We start from the raw sequence: 20,605 nt of genomic DNA on the forward strand, positions 1-20,605 counted from the left end.
TCGAAAAAACTCTATTTTTACATAAAGTATCTGTATGGTTGATGTGGCAAACGAGGATTAGTTCATATGGATTTTACCAAAACAACCAAAAGAGGTGGTTGATGTGGCAAACGACGACCCTACAAGTTTTGCAAAGACTGCTTTATAGTATACTGGATCACCCCGAAGAAAATTGCTCGGATATATCTTTGCAGCTGCATAAGGACTATTTATGCATCATTATCTCCATGCATTTCTGTTGTTGAATTTAGTGATAATTGCAAAGTCATCCTTATTTTACCTGCCAATATAGAAATCATTGTCCGACCAGGATAGTGTTTTTTGCTGGGCTTACAGACATGATACATCCTTGCATTGTTGTGTGGAATTGTCTTAGTGATTATCTGTTGGTTCTTGGTTAAACTACTAAAATATGCCAGAGAAATTTTGTAATGCTTTATTTTCTTGGTTACTTGTATCTTGTTTAGCACTTGGTTGATGCTTCGTCTTTAGAATTCTTTAGTTCCTCTTTAAGTACCAATAAAATGAAGGAAAACCTTTCCCTTTTGAATTTTTTAGTATCAAATAAATATGACACTGGTTGCTCTCACTTTCTGGTTAATTTCATTTGCATCAACCAATCAGACCATAGCTCACGGTACTTTTATCCACTTATCCTATCTCTTAGATGTGCCAAGGCTTGAATGAATGGATACACAAGTGTTCTGCACTTCCATTCGAGGTGGGAGTTTGATAACCAGTAACTTCTGTGAAAAATCTTACTTTTGTCTTGCTTAGTTTAATTTACGATATTAAGCAATCGTCTAATCCTATATAGATAACAAAAACTTGCAACCTAATATTCCTATCCGATTAGGAAACTAAACTCTTTCCCCAGCTTTATTACACCTAGATTAGGGAAACCCATCTCAGCATGGAAAAGGCCCAAAACAGGAAAATAAAAGGTATATATCGAGCAGAATTTTTTTTATTTGCGTTACTCTATTCTCTAAGATTTCGCTGGGATTCATCTCCTTCTTTTCTTGTCTTCAACAATGTCGACGTCTAATTCTACTTCTGGCTCTCCAACTCTACATCCTCTTCTACTTTTTCGTTTTTCTTTTATTAAGAAAATCTTAAACTTTTTACCTCGAAAAAAAACTCTTCCAACTGCTGCTTCCTCAGAAGCACCTTATCGTTCAACTCGTTCACTTACTCGTCTTCAACTCAAAGGCGACCTCTCAACTATTCATTAAGGAGATTCTTCAATCTCCGAATATGTTTCAAAAATCAAGGAAATTGCTGACGGTCTTGCGTGCACCTGTTTCTGATCTTGAACTTGTCTCCGCTACACTTCGCGGTTTAGGACATGATTGGATCAACATATATAATGCAATCCGTCTTCGTTCTACTCCTCCAACTTTTTCTGAACTCCATGCATTACTTCTGCAAAGTTCTTCGGAATACAACAGCGGTATTGGTGGTGGTGGTAGTAAGTTCGACCCGTTTTGGTTCTTCAGATCCATATTGCGGTGTAAGTGTTTTCTGTCATAAGGACTTTAATTGGCTTCGCATGGGTCGCACAATTGACTGATTCTTATTTTGCCAACTGGGATTTTTATTATATGATGTATATAAAAAAATATATATATCTGACATACTATTTTTTGTTAACAGTTTCAGGATTTTCTCGTTGCGAGACAAAGATGCTTCGAATCGGATCTGTATGTTTAGTTTCCATCTTCATTTTCATCTCTGCACCACGTTTCTATCTGTAAATGTTTTGTAGTTGCTTGATCTAATTATGTCACCAATAAATAATATTGTTTAGCTTTTGGGTTTTGAATGATTTGGCACGTTATCATACCTTGTGACAGAAATCTTTATACACATACTAATTTCTTTGGCGGCTGTAGGTCAAGCCTGAGATTATCAGTTGGGCACCACGAATCATTGTCCTGCACAATTTCTTAAGTTCGGAGGTATGAATGTCTCAATTAATTACATGGTCATGTAAAAGCTATCTTGCACAAGACAGTGCAATGAGCTAAACAAATGAGATTGTGGTTTAATATTGCAGGAATGTGATTATCTTATAGCAACTGCCAGGCCTTGGCTCGAGCGTTCTATGTTACATGACTCTAAAACAGGCAAGGCATGTATTCCAATGGCTCTCGCTTCTTTCTTTATACATCCAAACAAGAATGTACTTATTTATTTTTTCTAATGAATGCTGCATTCAATTAATTATCAGGAATTTGTGAGTGATAAAAGGACAAGTTTCTCTATGTTTTTAAGCAAGGCAGACAGTAAGAATCATATTGTAAAGGTTGGTTCCTTAGCAAGCTCATATTATTCCATTTCCTAGCAAAATCCTTCAATAAAAGAATTCTGGAATCGATTATGAAACGTTAATAAGTACAAATGCTTCCAAAGTCCAAAAACCCAAGAAATTTGTTTGATTTCCCAATTTTTAAATTAGCAATTATATTTTTCTTATGCATATATCGGAAACAGGCTATTGAAAAACGAATTTCAGTATTCTCTCAAGTGCCAGTAGAAAACGGAGAGCCTATTCAAGTTATAAGGTGTTGCTTTCTAATGCTTATCTCTTAGATGATCGGTTCCACTATTAAGTGCCTAACATTGCAATACAGGTATCAAAAGAATCTGTACCTCAGGCTACATCAGGACTACTTTCCTGACACTGTGAGTTGCTTTTCAACATTGCTTTGTTTTACTTTTTCCTTTTCCGCATTTGGATTCATAAATATTTTGGGTGCAGACAGACCTCAAGCAAAGTGGAGGTCAGCGAATAGCAACAATGCTCATGTATTTCAGCGACGATGTCAAGGGAGGAGAAACTTACTTCCCTAAGGTGAGTTCATCACAACAAAGATTTCATGCACTCATAGTATAGCACGCAATTGACTCTGTCCGCGTGCTAACTGTTAGTTATTGAAGACTAATTAACTATTTCCTAAAGTTAGCCGTGGTTATTTAGGGAAGGGGTTTCCTAAACCGGTTAGTACGGTAGCTAGGGTTAAAGTTTTTAATGGGAATAACTTTGCGTTTTGGAAGTCTCAGATGGAAGACTACCTATATGAGAAAGACATTGCTGATCCATTGGGTGGAGTTGAGAAAAAGGGAGCACGCAAAGACGATGAATGGAATACTCTTGATCGCAAGTGTGTAGCCGTGATCCGTAGATGTCTAACGGAGGAAGTCTACAATAACGTACAACAGGAAACTAGTACGAAGAATCTTATGGATAAACTTGAAAAGTTGTATCAAAAGTCATCGGCCTCGGGGAAGATTATGTTGTGTGAACAATTATTTAATCTGCCGTGGTTATTTAGGGAAGGGGTTTCCTAAACTGGTTAGAATTCTTGGTGGCCACGTTTGTAACCTATATAAATAGGTAATTATGCCTTGTAGAATTATGTGGAGAAATTGTGAGCGAACATAATTGTAGAGAGAAAAGAGAGTTCTTTCTTGTATAGATTTTAGGGCAAAAGCTAGGCTTTCATTGTGAAATCATATTGGTGAGGAACAAGAGACAAGGTTATCGTATCGGGTAATTTTTTCGGTGTAACCAAGGGTTTGATGGGATTCACACGACGTTGTAATCGTTTTTCTTCATAATGGATTTGAGTTGGTTCGGCTCAAAGTGGACGTAGATGATAGACGCATTTATGTGTCTAATATAGCTCATTTGTATATATTGTTAGTACTCGATATTGTACTTATTTGGTTATTTTATGTATTTGTAGGTGTTTTTGGAAAATAATCTCTTGCGGCGAATTTGGCTAAAAATGTGGCATTTGGACCTCCGTTGATAACGTACCGGAAGCGCCTCAGAAGTGTACCGGAAGTATCCCAGAAATACCCCGGAGGAACCCCGAAAAAAAATGCAGAAAATGCCCCAGAGGACACTTGCTATACGGACCCTTGATTTTGGATAAGGGGTAACCTAATTACTAAGGGGTGACCCATTTCCAGGCATCTGCTAAAGGGAGACCAGCCACAGATAAGGGGAGGTCAACTTCTCAAATTTAAAAGAAAATTTTGGCGGGAAAAAAGGTAGCAGCGTCAACAGTTTTGGATCAAGGATTTGAGCAACCTAGCAGGCGATTCAATGGGCAAATTTGGTACCCACGGACTCTACAAGACATAAGGGACCTGTTAGAAGCGATTAGACCCATCTAATTGGGCTGGATAAGTCAGAAAATCCACACAAAGTCAAGACAGTGCACACGGTCCCTGTTTAGGGTTTTTAATTGGTTTGAAAGATTTGGGAGAGATTCTTGCGTGGGATATACTTCAAAACAGTTGAGTTCAAGTCAGAGAAGATTTTGGGAGCAATAGAATAGCTCACAGACGCATACAAAGATCGACAGATGGAATTATTGTTCAAACTGCACGTGAAGAATAAGAGATTTATTCTCGAATTTGATCGAGTTTCTAGGGAATCTGAAGGCTATATAAGTGTTGGTTTACGTCATAGAAGGGTTAGAAACCCTTAGGAGAGAATTGGGAGTAGAGGATAGACGAGAAGAAGAAGTTACAAGAGATATTTCTGCTGCTGCTGCCATTGAAGATCCTGAAGAACACGAAGAACAGACTCACATAGTCAGTCGTTCTTTAGCAGTCTTAAATAACAATACCAGTGTCGTTGTTTTACAGCAGTAATGGTTTATCGTTTACAGCAGTCTTAAAAGCACTTACCCCTTTGTAACAGTGGCGCTGTAACACCATCTCAGCGTTGCAAATTTCTGTTTCATCTTATATTCAATAAAAACACCTATTTTAGCCATGAATTCATCTTGTGAGTGTGTCTTTGGGATGAGGAGCTAAACCCATTAGCCGAGACGACGGAGGAAGCCATTGGTCCATATTGATTGGTATAATTCTAATTTTATTATTTATTTGCAATATTATTATTTGATTATTTGCATGGAATTGAATTTGAAATATTAGTTTTTATTGAATAGTTGTGAATTATTTTGATGAAGCATGCTGGGTTTTAAAAACTTTTGATGTTTTATACTTTGTGATTACAATTATTACTTCAAAAATATATTTGAGGCAAATATTAGAATTATTTTTAAAGATAGAATTGCATGAATATTATTTAGAATTTACTATTTAATTGGTCAATGGTGGAATCCTAGTCTTGGTATTTTCTCTAAAGGTTTGAACTATTTTATTTATTTGCCTGTTTAATTTAAATCTATAAAAATTGTTTTCTTCACAAGTCTGAAAAGACCCAGTTTTTACCACTACTACAATCACTTTTGATAAACCATCAAATTTTTGGCGCCGCCGACGCGGACCTGTGTTTAGTTAGCATTTTTTTTAGATTTTTATTATTTTTGTTCTTCTTTACGTTTTTGGTTTTTTTTGTTTCCTTGCAGATTTTTGAAGATTGGAGCGAAAGACAATTTTGCCAAAGCTTGTGGTGATTTACTTAAAGTTTGGGAGCGAAAAGTAAAGCTAAAGGAGCGAAAGAAGAAGAATTTTATTTATTTATTTTGATAAAAAGAGAGAAAAAAAAAAGAGAGACATTTTTTTGTAATTTTTTTTTTTAGACTTTCTTTTCTTTTGTATTTTTTTTTATGGACTTTGGACATTAATTTTGGGACATTTTTATTTTTATTTTTAAACCCTACGGAAGGGTACCCTTAAATATAAACTGTTTGCAGGGAAGGACGACGATTACGATATCGTCTCGGCCCCTCGGGTTCGCACACGGCATAGGAGTCGTGGCCCGAGTCGACTTCAGCGGTTCTTCGCCCGTCTGGTACGGGAGGTAAAATTCTAAACACCCGCGAATCTCCTGCAAGCGGGTTACTGGACTCCTTAAGGTGAATATATGCTGAGGACTTGAATATGGACTGTTTTTAAACTCCTAGTAAAGGGCAAGGACTGGACCATATAAGATAAGGGTTCGGATTTCATCACCGCTCCCTTCTTGCCCGCCTTAGGAAAACGAAACCTAAAGCGAACCTAAGCCTAAAATTTGGACTAGAAAGAGACCTATAGGGTATCGAGCTTAACAGGACAATCATTCGAAAAATATTGGTTACTCTTTTAAGCACACCTCGAAGTTCTTGACGGTTTCTGCGAGTAGAATGCGTGACTGCGCCACATTGGATCGGTGAGGTTTTGGGTATCAAAGCTCCACTGAGCTTCCCTCGCCTCGATTCAACTTGCTTTAACTCGGATTGATTCCAGAGGGGTTTGCTCAAATTGTAATGAATTCCCTTTCGAAGGATTAGAAGCTGGTCTAGAAACAATCTAAGTGGAGCCATCATGCTTGTTGTTTGCTAGAAATCTTTAGGTTTGCTGTGGTAAAGTCGAGTCAGCCTGCTGTGTGTTTGCTAGAACCTTCCTGTTAGGATTTTTATTTCTTTTTGAATTCTTTTTAGTGTATGCCCGATTTTGTTAGGGCTTGGAAAAGAGATACTCTAGGTCGATTGATTAGCAAAAAACCTAGTAGTTCTTCTGATTTAAGCAGGGAGCTCGAAGATTCTTCTTTTGAGAGCCCTGTTTTTGGAAACTTCTGTTTTGAGAATCTGTCTCTTTGTGAGGATAGTACCCCTAGTACTTCTGTTTTGCCAGCGATGGCAACTTTGAAAGATTACATGTTCCCAACTAGGACCAACCGAGCTTCATGCATTAAATTTCCAGCCACTACGGCTAATTTCGAGATAAAACCTAGTATTCTTCAGATGATCCCTATATTCTTAGGAAAAGATGATGAGAACCCTTATTTTCATATTAGGGACTTTGAGGAAATTGTGGGACAATTAGAATAAAAGACCTTACTGATGAAGTCTTGAAACTTAAAATGTTTCCCTTTTCCTTGAGAGATAAAGCCAAGACCTGGCTTAACAACCTACCGTCTGAATCCATAGAAACATGGCAGGAACTTATCGCTGCCTTCTATATGAAATTCTACCCTAAGCATAAAACTGCAGCTGTTAGGCAGAAAATTAGTGCTAGTGTGCAACAAGAGGAGAGTCTCTTTATAGGTTTTTAGAGCGATTCAATGATCTCCTATCTCAGTGTCCTCACCATGGATTTGATAATATGAAACTTGTACAGATTATTTATGATGGTTTAGACTATTCGACCAAAGCCATGGTTGATCTATGTGCGCTGGTGAGTTCACTAGTAAAAATGCTGATGATGCTTTTACTTACCTCTTAGGAGCTATCGCTGATGTGAAAAATCCCAACAGTGGGAATCTTGTGTTGAACCCCCTAAAAGACTCTTGGTCAATAGAAGTAGCACCAATATGGTAGATACGAGTTTTGCGTCAGATGCTAAGTTTGCTGCTTTGTCCAGAAGGTTAGAAGCTTTAGAAATGGGTCAGTCTAAAAATAGGTCCCTTGTTGAACCTAATAGAGCCTCTCAAGTCTCTAGTTGTGGAATAGAGCCCGATAATTCATTTTGGGAAGGTCAGTTAGTGAAGAACAAGCCCATGCTGTCTATAACAACTCTAGGTTTGAGAACCGTCAGAAGTTTGACCCATACTCAGAAACCTACAACCCTGGTTGGAGAAACCATCCTAATTTCTCTTGGTCTAAGGGCCAGAGTCAAGGCCAGTCTAGCAATTCTCAGCCTCCCCCAGGTTTTGGTTTTAAGAACTCTTCAGGTCAAACCCAGTTTCAGAACACTTCCGAGAAAAAGATCTCTACCTTAGAGGAACTCTCACTATGTTAGAAATAACCATGAATGCTAACAAAGAACCACATGAGCTTTCAACAAGAAACTAGGCAAGAATTGAAGAATATTCCCAGAGTCTTGCCAATTAGAACTTCAAGTAGGACAAATAGCTAAGTTTATAAGTGAGAGAGAGATGGAAGGTTCCCTAGTCATACTGATCCTAACCCAAAGGAGAGAAATCGTACAATCATGTGAATGCTGTCACAACCCTAAGAAGTGGAAAGAAAGTTGACAACAAGGTGCCATGCCTGATAGTGAACATGTAGTTCACCCTGCTGAGCCAGAAAATGAGGAGACTGATAGAGTCTCCAAAGAGACCAATGAGGGTCCTGTTGAGCCTCACTTTGTTCCCAGAGCCCCGTTTCCCCAGCTGCTAGTTCCGACTAAGAGGGAGTCCAACTTTAATGATATATTGGAGGTTTTTAAGCAGGTTAATATCAACCTTCCATTATTAGATGCAATTAGGCAGATTCCCTCTTATGCCAAGTTCCTTAAGGACTTGTGTACGCGAAAGCGTAAGCTCAGTGTCCAGAAGAAAGCCTTCATAGCTAGTCATGTGAGTTCTATTATTCAGAATACCACTACTCCTAAGTATAAAGACCCAGGGTCCCCTACCATTTCTTGTACAATAGGTAAGTACCGTGTTGAGAAAGCGTTGCTTGACTTAGGAGCCAGTGTGAACTTACTGCCATACCATGTGTACCTTAAGCTAGGACTTGGTGAGATGAAACCTACCCAGATAACACTCCAGTTAGCTGATAGGTCCGTTAAAATCCCTCGTGGTGTGATCGAGGATGTTCTTATTGAGGTCGACAAGTTTATTTATCCAGTGGATTTCGTGGTCCTAGATACCCAACCTGTCCCCGACCCAGAGAACCAAATACCTGTGATTTTAGGTCGCCCATTCTTAGCTACGTCTAATGCGATCATAAACTGTCGAAATGGTATTATGAATCTATCTTTTGGTAATATGACTATTGAGCTGAATATTTTTAATGTAAACAAGCTACATTCTGAGCTAGATAGCACATGTATTGAAGAGGTGAACATGATAGGAACCTTAGTTCAGGAGTCATTACCAAACATCGTACCGGAAAATACATTGGAGAGTTGTTTATCCCATTTTAGCCTGGATTTCGACGATGATAGTAACATTGAACAAGTAAATGCTCTGTTGGATTCTGTTCCTATGTTAGATATTGATATATGGAAAGATAGGTTCGAACCATTACTAGCTTCTGAGTCTATCTTAATACCTTATTTAAAAGAGCCTCCTGAGTTGGAGTCTAATTATACATTTTTAGGCCCACCCGAGTCTTTCCCTGTGATTATAGCCTCCGATTTGGATAGTGATCAGGAAAGTAGTCCAGAGACCGTGCTTCAAGAAAATAAGGAAGCCTTAGAGTGGACCATAGAAGATATGAAGCAAGCTGAGGATGAACCACCTGATTATGACTTAGAGAAAGCAATTGACCTTTTTCAAGAACCCGATGGTCTAGAAATTAGGAACATTGTGACTAGTCATTGTAGAGGCACCCAAAATTCTAAGTTTGGGGGTAGAGATTGTCAATTATCCCCAATAGAAGTCCCTAACTTGGGACTCAAGCCTAGTGCATCTGAGGTATCGCTTGAGTGTATTCAGACTCCACAACCTGATCCGCCTGATAATGTCCAGGAGAAAATCCAATGTTAGAGACCCGTTTTTCGGATGAATCTGTTTGCCGAGACACTCATATGAAGCCCAAGTGGGCACCTCAGATAAATCCAGTTGTCTTGCGAGAAACTTTAGATCAGGTTGTGCTCTATCTGCTCATTTTTCTGATCTTGAGCATTTGTCTCCTATTTGTGGCAGTTCTATTTGGTCTTATGGACCCACAATTATTTCGACTATTGGTATACGACTTTGGAAGGTGAAAATTCTTTTTGAGGTATTTGATGTCTAGCTAATGACTATAAATTTAGCATTTACTGGGAGGCTCCCGCGTTCATGTGATACGGTAATATCCTTCCTTATTTCTTTTCCCTCCAGTGGTAATAGTTTCTCCTTGTTCATGCTTTTATTTTCATCCTTAGAACATTGAGGACAATGTAAGATTTAAGTTTGGGGGTGGGGAAGAAACACTTTTTGTTAGCTTTTAGTTGCAATAAATAAACTCCAGAGCCTAGAAATTTATGCCTATTGAGGATTGCACTAACTAATCTAAGTGGATGGAAGCATTTTGATTGTAGGAGTTTGAGGAACCAATCTGATTAGATGGAAACATCTAAAGAGTCTATTCATAAAAGCACAGAGCTCAGATGTTAGAAATAACATGATAGTTTCACCATATCTCGTTGAGTCCTTTTCACTTCTATTTTTATTTTATTTTGTTTTTAAACTATGTTTCTCTAAGTGATAGGTGGGGCCCACGATTCAAGTTGTTACCAATGCTAGGGTGAATTAGAGTGATTGAGATACCATGAAAAAAAAAAAAAAAAAAAAAAGTTGAAAAAAAAAAAAGAGATGAAAAAAAAAAAAAAAAAAAAAAAAAAAGAAAGAAAGAAATTGAGACCAGACCATTTGACCAAAAGGAATAAATTCAATAAAGTCGACCACTGGTACCCTTGTATATGCCAGTTGTGTTGACCTAGAGTTAGGTTATCGACCACTGGTACCCTTGTATATGCCAGTGTTTGATATTAGTCAGACTAGTATCTCAATCCATTAGGATAGGTTCATTTTGGCGGAGGCCTTCAGACAGATATGGGAAACGCCGTTCACTTAGTAAACATCAAAACCATCTATTTTTCTATATCCATCTCTTGATCTTCCATGTGATTAGTTTGACTCCGAATATGATGTCCATAGTGCAACTATCTGAGTAGAGCTCTGTCACTTTATATGAATTTTAGTATGCTTGAGTGCAAACTCGTGTACAGCAATTGGAATTTCGCATCAGGGTACTTCTTCCTGTAGTCAATAGTATGCCAACCAAGGAGATTCTTTAGTGCCTCCAAGGTTCTGCGTAGGTAGCTAAGGTCTGGAGTACAGGTTTTGTGGGTATATCTCTGGTAAGCCCTCCCGAGACTATAACTCGGCCACTAGGGCCACCTAGGGGTTTAAAGGCTTATTGCATACGCTAAATGCAATCGACGATGCCTGCCTGCGACAGTGAGTTAGATTTTATTTTGTAGTTTTGATTTGCTCGGGACTAGCAAATAATAAGTTTGGGGGTATTTGATAGACGCATTTATGTGTCTAATATAGCTCATTTGTATATATTGTTAGTACTCGATATTGTACTTATTTGGTTATTTTATGTATTTGTAGGTGTTTTTGGAAAATAATCTCTTGCGGCGAATTTGGCTAAAAATGTGGCATTTGGACCTCCGTTGATAACGTACCGGAAGCGCCTCAGAAGTGTACCGGAAGTATCCCAGAAATACCCCGGAGGAACCCCGAAAAAAAATGCGGAAAATGCCCCAGAGGACACTTGCTATACGGACCCTTGATTTTGGATAAGGGGTAACCTAATTACTAAGGGGTGACCCATTTCCAGGCATCTGCTAAAGGGAGACCAGCCACAGATAAGGGGAGGTCAACTTCTCAAATTCAAAAAAAATTTTGGCGGGAAAAAAGGCAGCAGCGTCAACAGTTTTGGATCAAGGATTTGAGCGACCTAGCAGGCGATTCAATGGGCAAATTTGGTACCCACGGACTCTACAAGACATAAGGGACCTGTTAGAAGCGATTAGACCCATCTAATTGGGCTGGATAAGTCAGAAAATCCACACAAAGTCAAGACAGTGCACACGGTCCCTGTTTAGGGTTTTGAATTGGTTTGAAAGATTTGGGAGAGATTCTTGCGTGGGATATACTTCAAAACAGTTGAGTTCAAGTCAGAGAAGATTTTGGGAGCAATAGAATAGCTCACAGACGCATACAAAGATCGACAGATGGAATTATTGTTCAAACTGCACGTGAAGAATAAGAGATTTATTCTCGAATTTGATCGAGTTTCTAGGGAATCTGAAGGCTATATAAGTGTTGGTTTACATAAAGGGTTAGAAACCTTTAGGAGAGATTGAGTAGATGAGAGCCTAGGAGAAGAATAGAGGAGAACGCTGCTGCTGCTGCTGCCATTAAAGCTTCTGAAGAACACGAAGAACAGACTCGCAGAGTCAGTCGTTCTTCAGCAGACTTATCATACCACTGTCGTTGTTTCACAGCAGTAGATTTATCGTTTACAGCAGTCTTAAAACCTTACCCCTTTGTAACATGGCGCTGTAACACCACTACAGCGTTGCAAATTTCTGTTTCATCTTATATCATCAATAAAAACACCTATTTTAGCCATGAATTCATCTTGTGAGTGTGTCTTTGGGATGAGGAGCTAAACCCATTAGCCGAGACGACGGAGGAAGCCATTGGTCCATATTGATTGGTATAATTCTAATTTTATTATTTATTTGCAATATTATTATTTGATTATTTGCATGGAATTGAATTGAAATATTAGTTTTTATTGAATAGTTGTGAATTATTTTGATGAAGCATGCTGGGTTTTAAAACTTTTGATGTTTTATACTTTGTGATTACAATTATTACTTCAAAAATATATTTGAGGCAAATATTAGAATTATTTTTAAAGATAGAATTGCATGAATATTATTTAGAATTTACTATTTAATTGGTCAATGGTGGAATCCTAGTCTTGGTATTTTCTCTAAAGGTTTGAACTATTTTATTTATTTGCCTGTTTAATTTAAATCTATAAAAATTGTTTTCTTCACAAGTCTGAAAAGACCCAGTTTTTACCACTACTACAATCACTTTTGATAAACCATCAGTAGACAATATATACAAGTTGTATGTATTGGTCGAACCACTATAAATTTTGTGTCTTGTGAGTTGATTTATCTTTCTCGTATTTTCATAGTTGCTTGTGCTTGGTTTACTTATTATTCATCATAATATCTCAAGATCCGTTATTCCACGGTTGTCACTGATTCCCTAAGAAAATCCTGACAACTGGTATCAGAGCTCGGGTTAGAGCTTTAGGGTTTATCATAGTACGATTGGAGTGGGAGTTATGGGTGATAATAACGAAAGTACGGTAGCTAGGGTTAGAGTTTTTAATGGGAATAACTTTGCGTTTTGGAAGTCTCAGATGGAAGACTACCTATATGAGAAAGACATTGCTGATCCATTGGGTGGAGTTGAGAAAAAGGGAGCACGCAAAGACGATGAATGGAATACTCTTGATCGCAAGTGTGTAGCCGTGATCCATAGATGTCTAACGGAGGAAGTCTACAATAACGTACAACAGGAAACTAGTACGAAGAATCTTATGGATAAACTTGAAAAGTTGTATCAAAAGTCATTAGCCTCGGGGATGATTATGTTGTGTGAACAATTATTTAATCTGCCGTGGTTATTTATGGAAGGGGTTTCCTAAACTGGTTAGAATTCTTGGTGGCCACGTTTGTAACCTATATAAATAGGTAATTATGCCTTGTAGAATTATGTGGAGAAATTGTGAGCTAACATAATTGTAGAGAGAAAAGAGAGTTCTTTCTTGTATAGATTTTAGGGAAAAAGCTAGGCTTTCGTTGTGAAATCATATTGGTGAAGAACAAGAGACAAGGTTATCGTATCGGGTAATTTTTGCGGTGTAACCAAGGGTTTGATGGGATTCACACGACGTTGTAATCGTTTTTCTTCATAATGGATTTGAGTTGGTTCGGCTCAAAGTGGACGTAGACAATATATACAAGTTGTATGTATTGATCGAACCACTATAAATTTTGTGTCTTGTTAGTTGATTTATCTTTCTCGTATTTTCATAGTTGCTTGTGCTTGGTTTACTTATTATTCATCAAAATATCTCAAGATCCGTGATTCCACGGTTGTCACTGATTCCCTAAGAAAATCCTGACAACTGGTATCAGAGCTCGGGTTAGAGCTTTAGGGTTTATCATAGTACGATTGGAGTGGGAGTTATGGGTGATAATAACGAAAGTACGGTATCTAGGGTTAAAGTTTTTAATGGGAAGAACTTTGCTTTTTGGAAGTTTCAGATGGAAGACTACCAATATAAGAAAGACATTGCTGATCCATTGGGTGGAGTTGCGAAAAAGGGAGCACGCAAAGACGAAGAATGGAATACTCTTGATCGCAAGTGTGTAGCCGTGATCCGTAGATGTCTAACGGAGGAAGTCTACAATATTGTACAAGAGGAAACTAATACGAAGAATCTTATGGATAAACTTTAAAAGTTGTATTAAAATTCATCAGCCTCGGGGAAGATTATGTTGTGTGAACAATTATTTAATCTGAAGATGCAAGAAGGCCAAGCGATTTCTGCACATCTTGGGAAGTTTAAATCGATTATTTCTCAGATTTCAAAAGTTAGTATTACTTTTGACGATGAAGTTCAAGCTTTGCGGTTGTTGTCGTCATTACGAAAGAGTTGGGATACTGCAAGGACAACCATTAGCAATTCCACAGGGAGAGAGAATTTGAATCTTGATGATGTGCAACAAAGGTTAATTGCTGAAGAGGAGAGAAGAATCGAACAAGGTTATGTATCTAGTTCTTCAAGATCGGCCTTAAGTATGCATGAAGAAGATAGAGGCAGGAGTTCAAATATGAACAACAACAACAAATCTAGATGGAAGTCTAGAGGGAAGTATAGGGGAAGATCTCAATCCCGGACTAGAGGTGTTGTTGAGTGTTGGGCGTGTAAGAAAGTAGAAAACTTCAAGCGCGATTGTCTGGAAAACAAAGGTGCTAATAATGGTGGAAACAAAGGTAATCAAGAAGAGGTCAACGTAGTTGTAGCTGCGGAACCGGTGAAGGTCCTTGTTGATAACAAGAAGGTGATTACAGAAGGTTTTATACTACTCGCTGAGGACAAGCAAGATGAGTCTTGGATTATAGACACGGGAGCTTCTTTCCATGCGACAGGTGATAAGAGTATTATGATCTCTTATAAAGAATGATACTATGGACAAGTATTCTAGGGTGACGGTGAATCATGCGACATCATCGGTTTCGGTGATGTGATCTTGAAAGTCAATGGTTCAACATGGAAATTGAAGGATGTACGACATATTCCAAATTTGAAGAAGAACTTGGTGTCTGTGTGCTAAGTTTGTGATGATGACTGTGAAGTTGTATTAGCGAAACACAATTGGAAAGTGAAATGGGCTATGGTGTTATCTCGAGGAGTTAGAGTCAATACTCTATACGGGACTTCAGATGGAACTACTTTAGCAATGGCTAGTAGTGGTGAAGACACTAACTTATGGCATAGAAGATTAGGGCACATGAGTGAAAAGAACATGAAGATTCTATGTTCAAGAGGATATCTACCAAAGGTGAAGTCTGTTGATATGAGTTTTTGTGAAGACTGTGTTCTTGGAAAGCAAAAACGGGTTAGCTTCAGCAGAGGAGGAAGAGACTTGAGAAGCGCGAAAATTTATTTGGTTCATACCGATGTATGGGGACCAATTGATGTTGCATCTCACAACGGGTTCCAATATTATTCACCTTTATTGATTATCACTCAAGGAATGCGTGGCTTTACTTCATGAAGAATAAGTTCGAGGTGTATGAAGTGTTTAAGAAGTGGAAAGCTTTGGTTGAAACAAAACTGGTATGAAGTTGAAGTGTCTAAGGTCAAAAAACGGTGGTGAGTATGACAAAACATAATTCTTGCAGTTATGTGCTACGAATGGAATTCGTTTGGAGAGGACAGTTCCAAGGACGCCACATGATAATGGAGTAGCAGAACGTATGAATTGGACGTTGAATGCTGATTAAGATTTTTGATTGTCGTTGTTGTAAATAGGATTTGAACTCTAAGATTTGTGAAGATTAAATTTAAAGGTTTAATAAAATTAAATACAAAACTATTAACAAATTGGGCGAGAGGTAACCAAGACACTAGATTCCACTATTACGCAAAATTGAATGATACATATTTCAAAACTCTATTCAATTCTTAAGTCCTCTTTTATCTTTAATTCACTATCAATCATAAAAATTCTCAAACATTATTTGTAAACTTTAAGCATAGATTATCAAGAGATTTAACCAAGCATAACCTATCAAACTGAATGACAAATAATTAAGACAATCATTCAAACAATTTAAAACTCGGCAAAAGCAGCGATTAAGTGAATTATAAAATAAGAGAAAATGAAATAGTTACCCATTTATATTGCGTAAATAGCTTCCTCCATTTCCTTGGTTACGAGGGAATTAGCTCATCATGGAAAACACGCTCAAAATATATTTTTATAGCTCAATTGGTGTTTACAAAGAAGAAAAGGGAGCAAAATAATATAAACCAGGAGTTTGCAAAGCTGAAAGATCGTTACAAACTCACTGTTACAACTGTTGCGAAGAACTATTGTATATGGTGTCGCAGAAGAACTGTCGTTTATGGGTTGAATATGTGAAAGTCAAGAACGACAGTTCTTATCAGTTCATTGTTCTTCATTTTCTCCTTCTTTGCAGTAGCAGATAAATCTGCTCTGAAGCTTCTTATTCTTCTCTATAGCCTCTCCCAACTCTCGATACCCTTCTATGAAACACCAGAACCCTTTATATATCCAGAAGCACCATGAAATCTCGCTCAATCATTCCAAAAATTCTTCCATTACTCGGCAGTAAAAGAATATATCCTCGAGATATTTTTTTTCCCTTTCTTTCCTCCTTCATGCGTTCAATTGCTGCAGACACACTCTAAACATTCTGGTACACGCATAAGACTGAGTTAGCAGCTGTAGAGATACGCAAACTTTCCAAAATATTACCACATAATCCAGAGTATATCTGCCTACGTGAATGCCCTGTTTTTCCTAGCTCGGTGAATTATCCCTCTTTTTGCGAATCTGGGAGACTTACCATCCCTGTTAAGTCACACTATCTCATTTCCAATCAATCTGTTGAATAAAATCACGAGAAAATCTCTCCAAATTCAAAACAGAATATTTTGTAGCTTTCCAAAATATCACACCAAGTACTTCCCTGTTTGATCGAGCTGAGAAGATATCTTTCCCTTTTTATCGATTGTACAACCACTACCATCCCTATTCTGCTGAAACAGGATGATAACCCCTTCACGCTCCAAACATGTCATAGAAAATACTCTCTAGCCACACGCCATCACACACAAACTCGGGATGAAGTAATCAAAACCCGGGTTACCCTGTTTTCTTCACTGCCGATTATCTAACCCAATCCAGTTGATTTTGAAGCCCATACCATGCCTGTTACTCTCAATCCAGTCAAACCGATCAACTACAGCTATTGAATCTTACTGAATAGCGCAAAAACTCCAACCCTAATTCTGCCTGTATCCCACACAATTTTCCCGCCAATTTTATATTTTGAATGAAGAAGAAAGGTTTCCCCATAACCAGAGTGGGAGTCCGAATAGCGAATGTCCTCCAGGGGTTCTCCGAGTAATTTTTCGAGCCGATTTTTTCAAAAATGTTTATTTCTCAAAAACACCTACACATACACAAAAACACCATAATAAGTACGAAATCGAGTACCAAAAATATATAGTATTGAGATCAAATTAGACACAAAAATGTGTCTATCAAATGCACGTGCAAGGTGCATGAGGTTGCAGTCTGGTTTGCCCGAGACCTTCTGAGCACATGCAACAGAGACGGCTGCTTATCTAATTAACATGACACCTAGTAGTCCATTAGATATAAAGATACCAAAGGAGGTTTGGACTGGCAAAAAGGTAAATATTTCCTATTTGAAAGTTTTTGGTTGTGTTGTTTATGTTCATCTTAGTCTCAGTGAGAGTTCTAAGATAGGTGCTCAAGCAAAGAAGTGTATATTCCTTGGTTATGGAATTGACGCTTTTGGATATAAACTTTGGGACTACGAGAGTCACAAAGTTATTAGAAGTAGAGACGTCACTTTTAATAAGAATGAGCTGTACAAGGACAGGAATACAACACAAGTTGAAGATGTCAGGTCAAGCAACGTCGATAAGGAGTTGCATATTGATATTGATGATGTTTCTGGAAGAAGTGTGGAACAAGAAGAGCATGATGTTTCTGATGGAGGAGAAGTACAAATTGAACAGACTTCTACTATAGTGGGAGTTAATCCTACAGTTTCACAAGAAGTACGAAGATCGTCAAGAACTCCTAAACCAAACCCAAGGTATGCTTTGAATTATCTATTACTTACGGATGGAGGTAAACCTGAAGATATTAAGGAAGAACTAGCGGTTGATGATTCAATCAAGTGGAGGATGAGATGAATTCACTTGATGAGAATGACATATGGGTGTTAGCAAAATTACCAAGAGGTAAAGAGGCATTGCATAACAAATGGGTTTATCGGATGAAATCTGATGCAAATTGATAAATTCACTACAACGCGAGGTTGGTTGTGAAAGGTTTTCAGCAGAAACCTGGTGTTGATTACAATGAGATATTTTCTCCAGTTGTAAAGATGACTACTATCAGAGTAGTGTTAAGTCTAGTGGCTTCTGAAGATCTCTACCTTGAACAGTTGGATGTAAAAACAACTTTTCTTCATGGTGACCTAGATGAAGAAATTTACATGAAGCATCCAGAAGGATTCATAGTAAAAGGCAAGGAAGAGATGGTGTGCAAGCTAAAGAAGAGTTTGTATGGTTTAAAACAATCCCCGAGACAGTGGTACAAGAAGTTTGATAACTTCATGCATATAAGTGGTTACTCACGGTGTAATGCAGATCATTGTTGTTACTTCAAAAGGAATGGTTCTGACTACATCATATTACTACTGTATGTGGATGATATGTTGGTTTCTGGAACATCTCTACAAGAAGTTGAGAATTTGAAGAAACAATTAGCAAGGGAGTTTGCTATGAAAGATCTTGCTGAAGCAAAACAAATTCTTGGTATGAGAATCATAAGGAACAAAGCTAAGGGAAATCTTATGCTTAGTCAGGTTGAATATTGAACGAGTGTTGAAAAGGTTCAATATGGAGAATGCTAAACCATTTAGTTCTCCACTTGGAAGTCATATTCGTATTTCAAGTATGTAGTGTGCGAATACAGATGAAGAAAAGGAGTACATGACTAACGTACCATATTCTTCAGCTATTGGGAGTCTAATGTAAGCTATGGTGTGCAGGAGACCCGATATTGCACATGCAGTGGGAGTAGTGAGTAGATATCCAAGAAACCCAGGAAAACAACATTGGGAAGCTGTGAAGTGGATTCTCAGGTATTTGAGAGGTAACAAAGACGTACCATTGTGTTATGGGAGATGTGGTTCTATCTTGAGGGGTTATGTGGATGCAGACTTCGCAGGTGATGTAGATAAAAGGCGAAGTACGACCGGTTATGTTTATACTATGGGGTCAGCTGCAGTGAGTTGGAACTCACGGTTACAGAAGTTGGTGACATTTTCTACTACGGAAGCGGAGTACGTAGCGGTGACGGAAGCGAGCAAGGAGATGATTTGGTTTCAAGGATTATTAGCTGAGTTGGGAAAGGAACAAGGAGATAGTGTTCTGTTTAGGGACAGTAAAAGTGTTATACATTTAGCCAAGAAATCATCCCATCATGCTAGGACGAAGCATATAGATATCTGTTATCATTTCATTCGGGATATCTTAGAAGAAGGAGAGTTGAAGCTCGAGAAGATACTTGGTTCGAAGAATACGTCAGATATGTTTACAAAGGGAGTTACATCAGACAAGCTAAAGCTCTGCAAGGCTTTAGTTGGTCTCTCAGAATGAGGATCTGGGAGGGGAGCCGCACTAACAAGGAAGATGTTTTAGCACCGACAATCCAAAATTGAAGAATGGAAGACAATAAATGAGTCTTCAAAGTGGGAGATTGTTAGTTATTGAAGACTAATTAACTATTTCCTAAAATTAGCCGTGGTTATTTAGGGAAGGGGTTTCCTAAACCGGTTATAATTCTTGGTGGCCAAGTTTGTAACCTATATAAATAGGTAATTAGGCCTTGTAGAATTGTGTGGAGAAATTGTGAGCGAATACAATTGTAGAGAGAAAAGAGAGTTCTTTCTTGTATAGCTTTTAGGGAAAAAGCTAGGGTTTCGTTGTGAAAGAATATTGGTGAGGAACAAGAGACAAGGTTATCGTCTTGGGTAATTGTTGCGGTGTAACCAAGGGTTTGTTGGGATTCACACGACGTTGTAATCGTTTTTCTTCATAGTGGATTTGAGTTGGTGCGGCTCAAAGTGGACGTAGACAATATATACAAGTTGTATGTATTGGTCGAACCACTATAAATCTTGTGCCTTGTGAGTTGATTTATCTTTCTCGTATTTTCATAGTTGCTTGTGCTTGGTTTACTTATTATTCATCATAATATCTCAAGATCCATTATTTCGCGGTTGTCAGTGATTCCCTAAGAAAAGTCTGACACTAACTGCCAATAATTTGAAGCTAGAACAAGCAAATACAGCTGTGCTGGAAAAATGTTAAAGGGATCGTCTGTAAAACCGATTAAAGGAAATGCAGTTCTTTTCTGGAACGTGGTTCGTTTCTACTACTCTGGAACAGTATTATTATTTTTATATTTCCTATGCACACAAATTTAGCATGAAGCTGTTTAGTTTTAGTTCTTTCAGACATTAACAACAGAATTTCTAACACGGTTAAACAGTGTTGCAGTTTATGTGGTTACCGTCGAACTTGGTATTTGAGGTGCAGCAATAACATCTGTTGATTGTCTTCTTTGTAGGGACTTGATGGGAGGTAGATCCAAAGAGTGTACATACAGGATGTGACGTCTTATCAGGAGAGAAATGGTCTGCTACAAGATGGATGAGGCAAAATAGATACTTTTAATTTCTCTTTAACTGCAGCCCATTTAGAACATCTTGGGCACATCTTGTTGATACACATTT

The 20,605-nt window shown here is 38.0% G+C and overlaps 1 pseudogene; it reads left to right on the forward strand.

The window, feature by feature from the left end:
• The first annotated feature begins 1,257 nt into the window (after positions 1-1,257).
• LOC113337388 lies at positions 1,258-20,546 on the forward strand (annotated as a pseudogene).
• Positions 20,547-20,605: the final 59 nt, after the last annotated feature.

This window comes from Papaver somniferum, unplaced genomic scaffold, assembly GCF_003573695.1.
Source record: "Papaver somniferum cultivar HN1 unplaced genomic scaffold, ASM357369v1 unplaced-scaffold_16, whole genome shotgun sequence".
NCBI classification, from domain to species: Eukaryota; Viridiplantae; Streptophyta; class Magnoliopsida; order Ranunculales; family Papaveraceae; genus Papaver; species Papaver somniferum.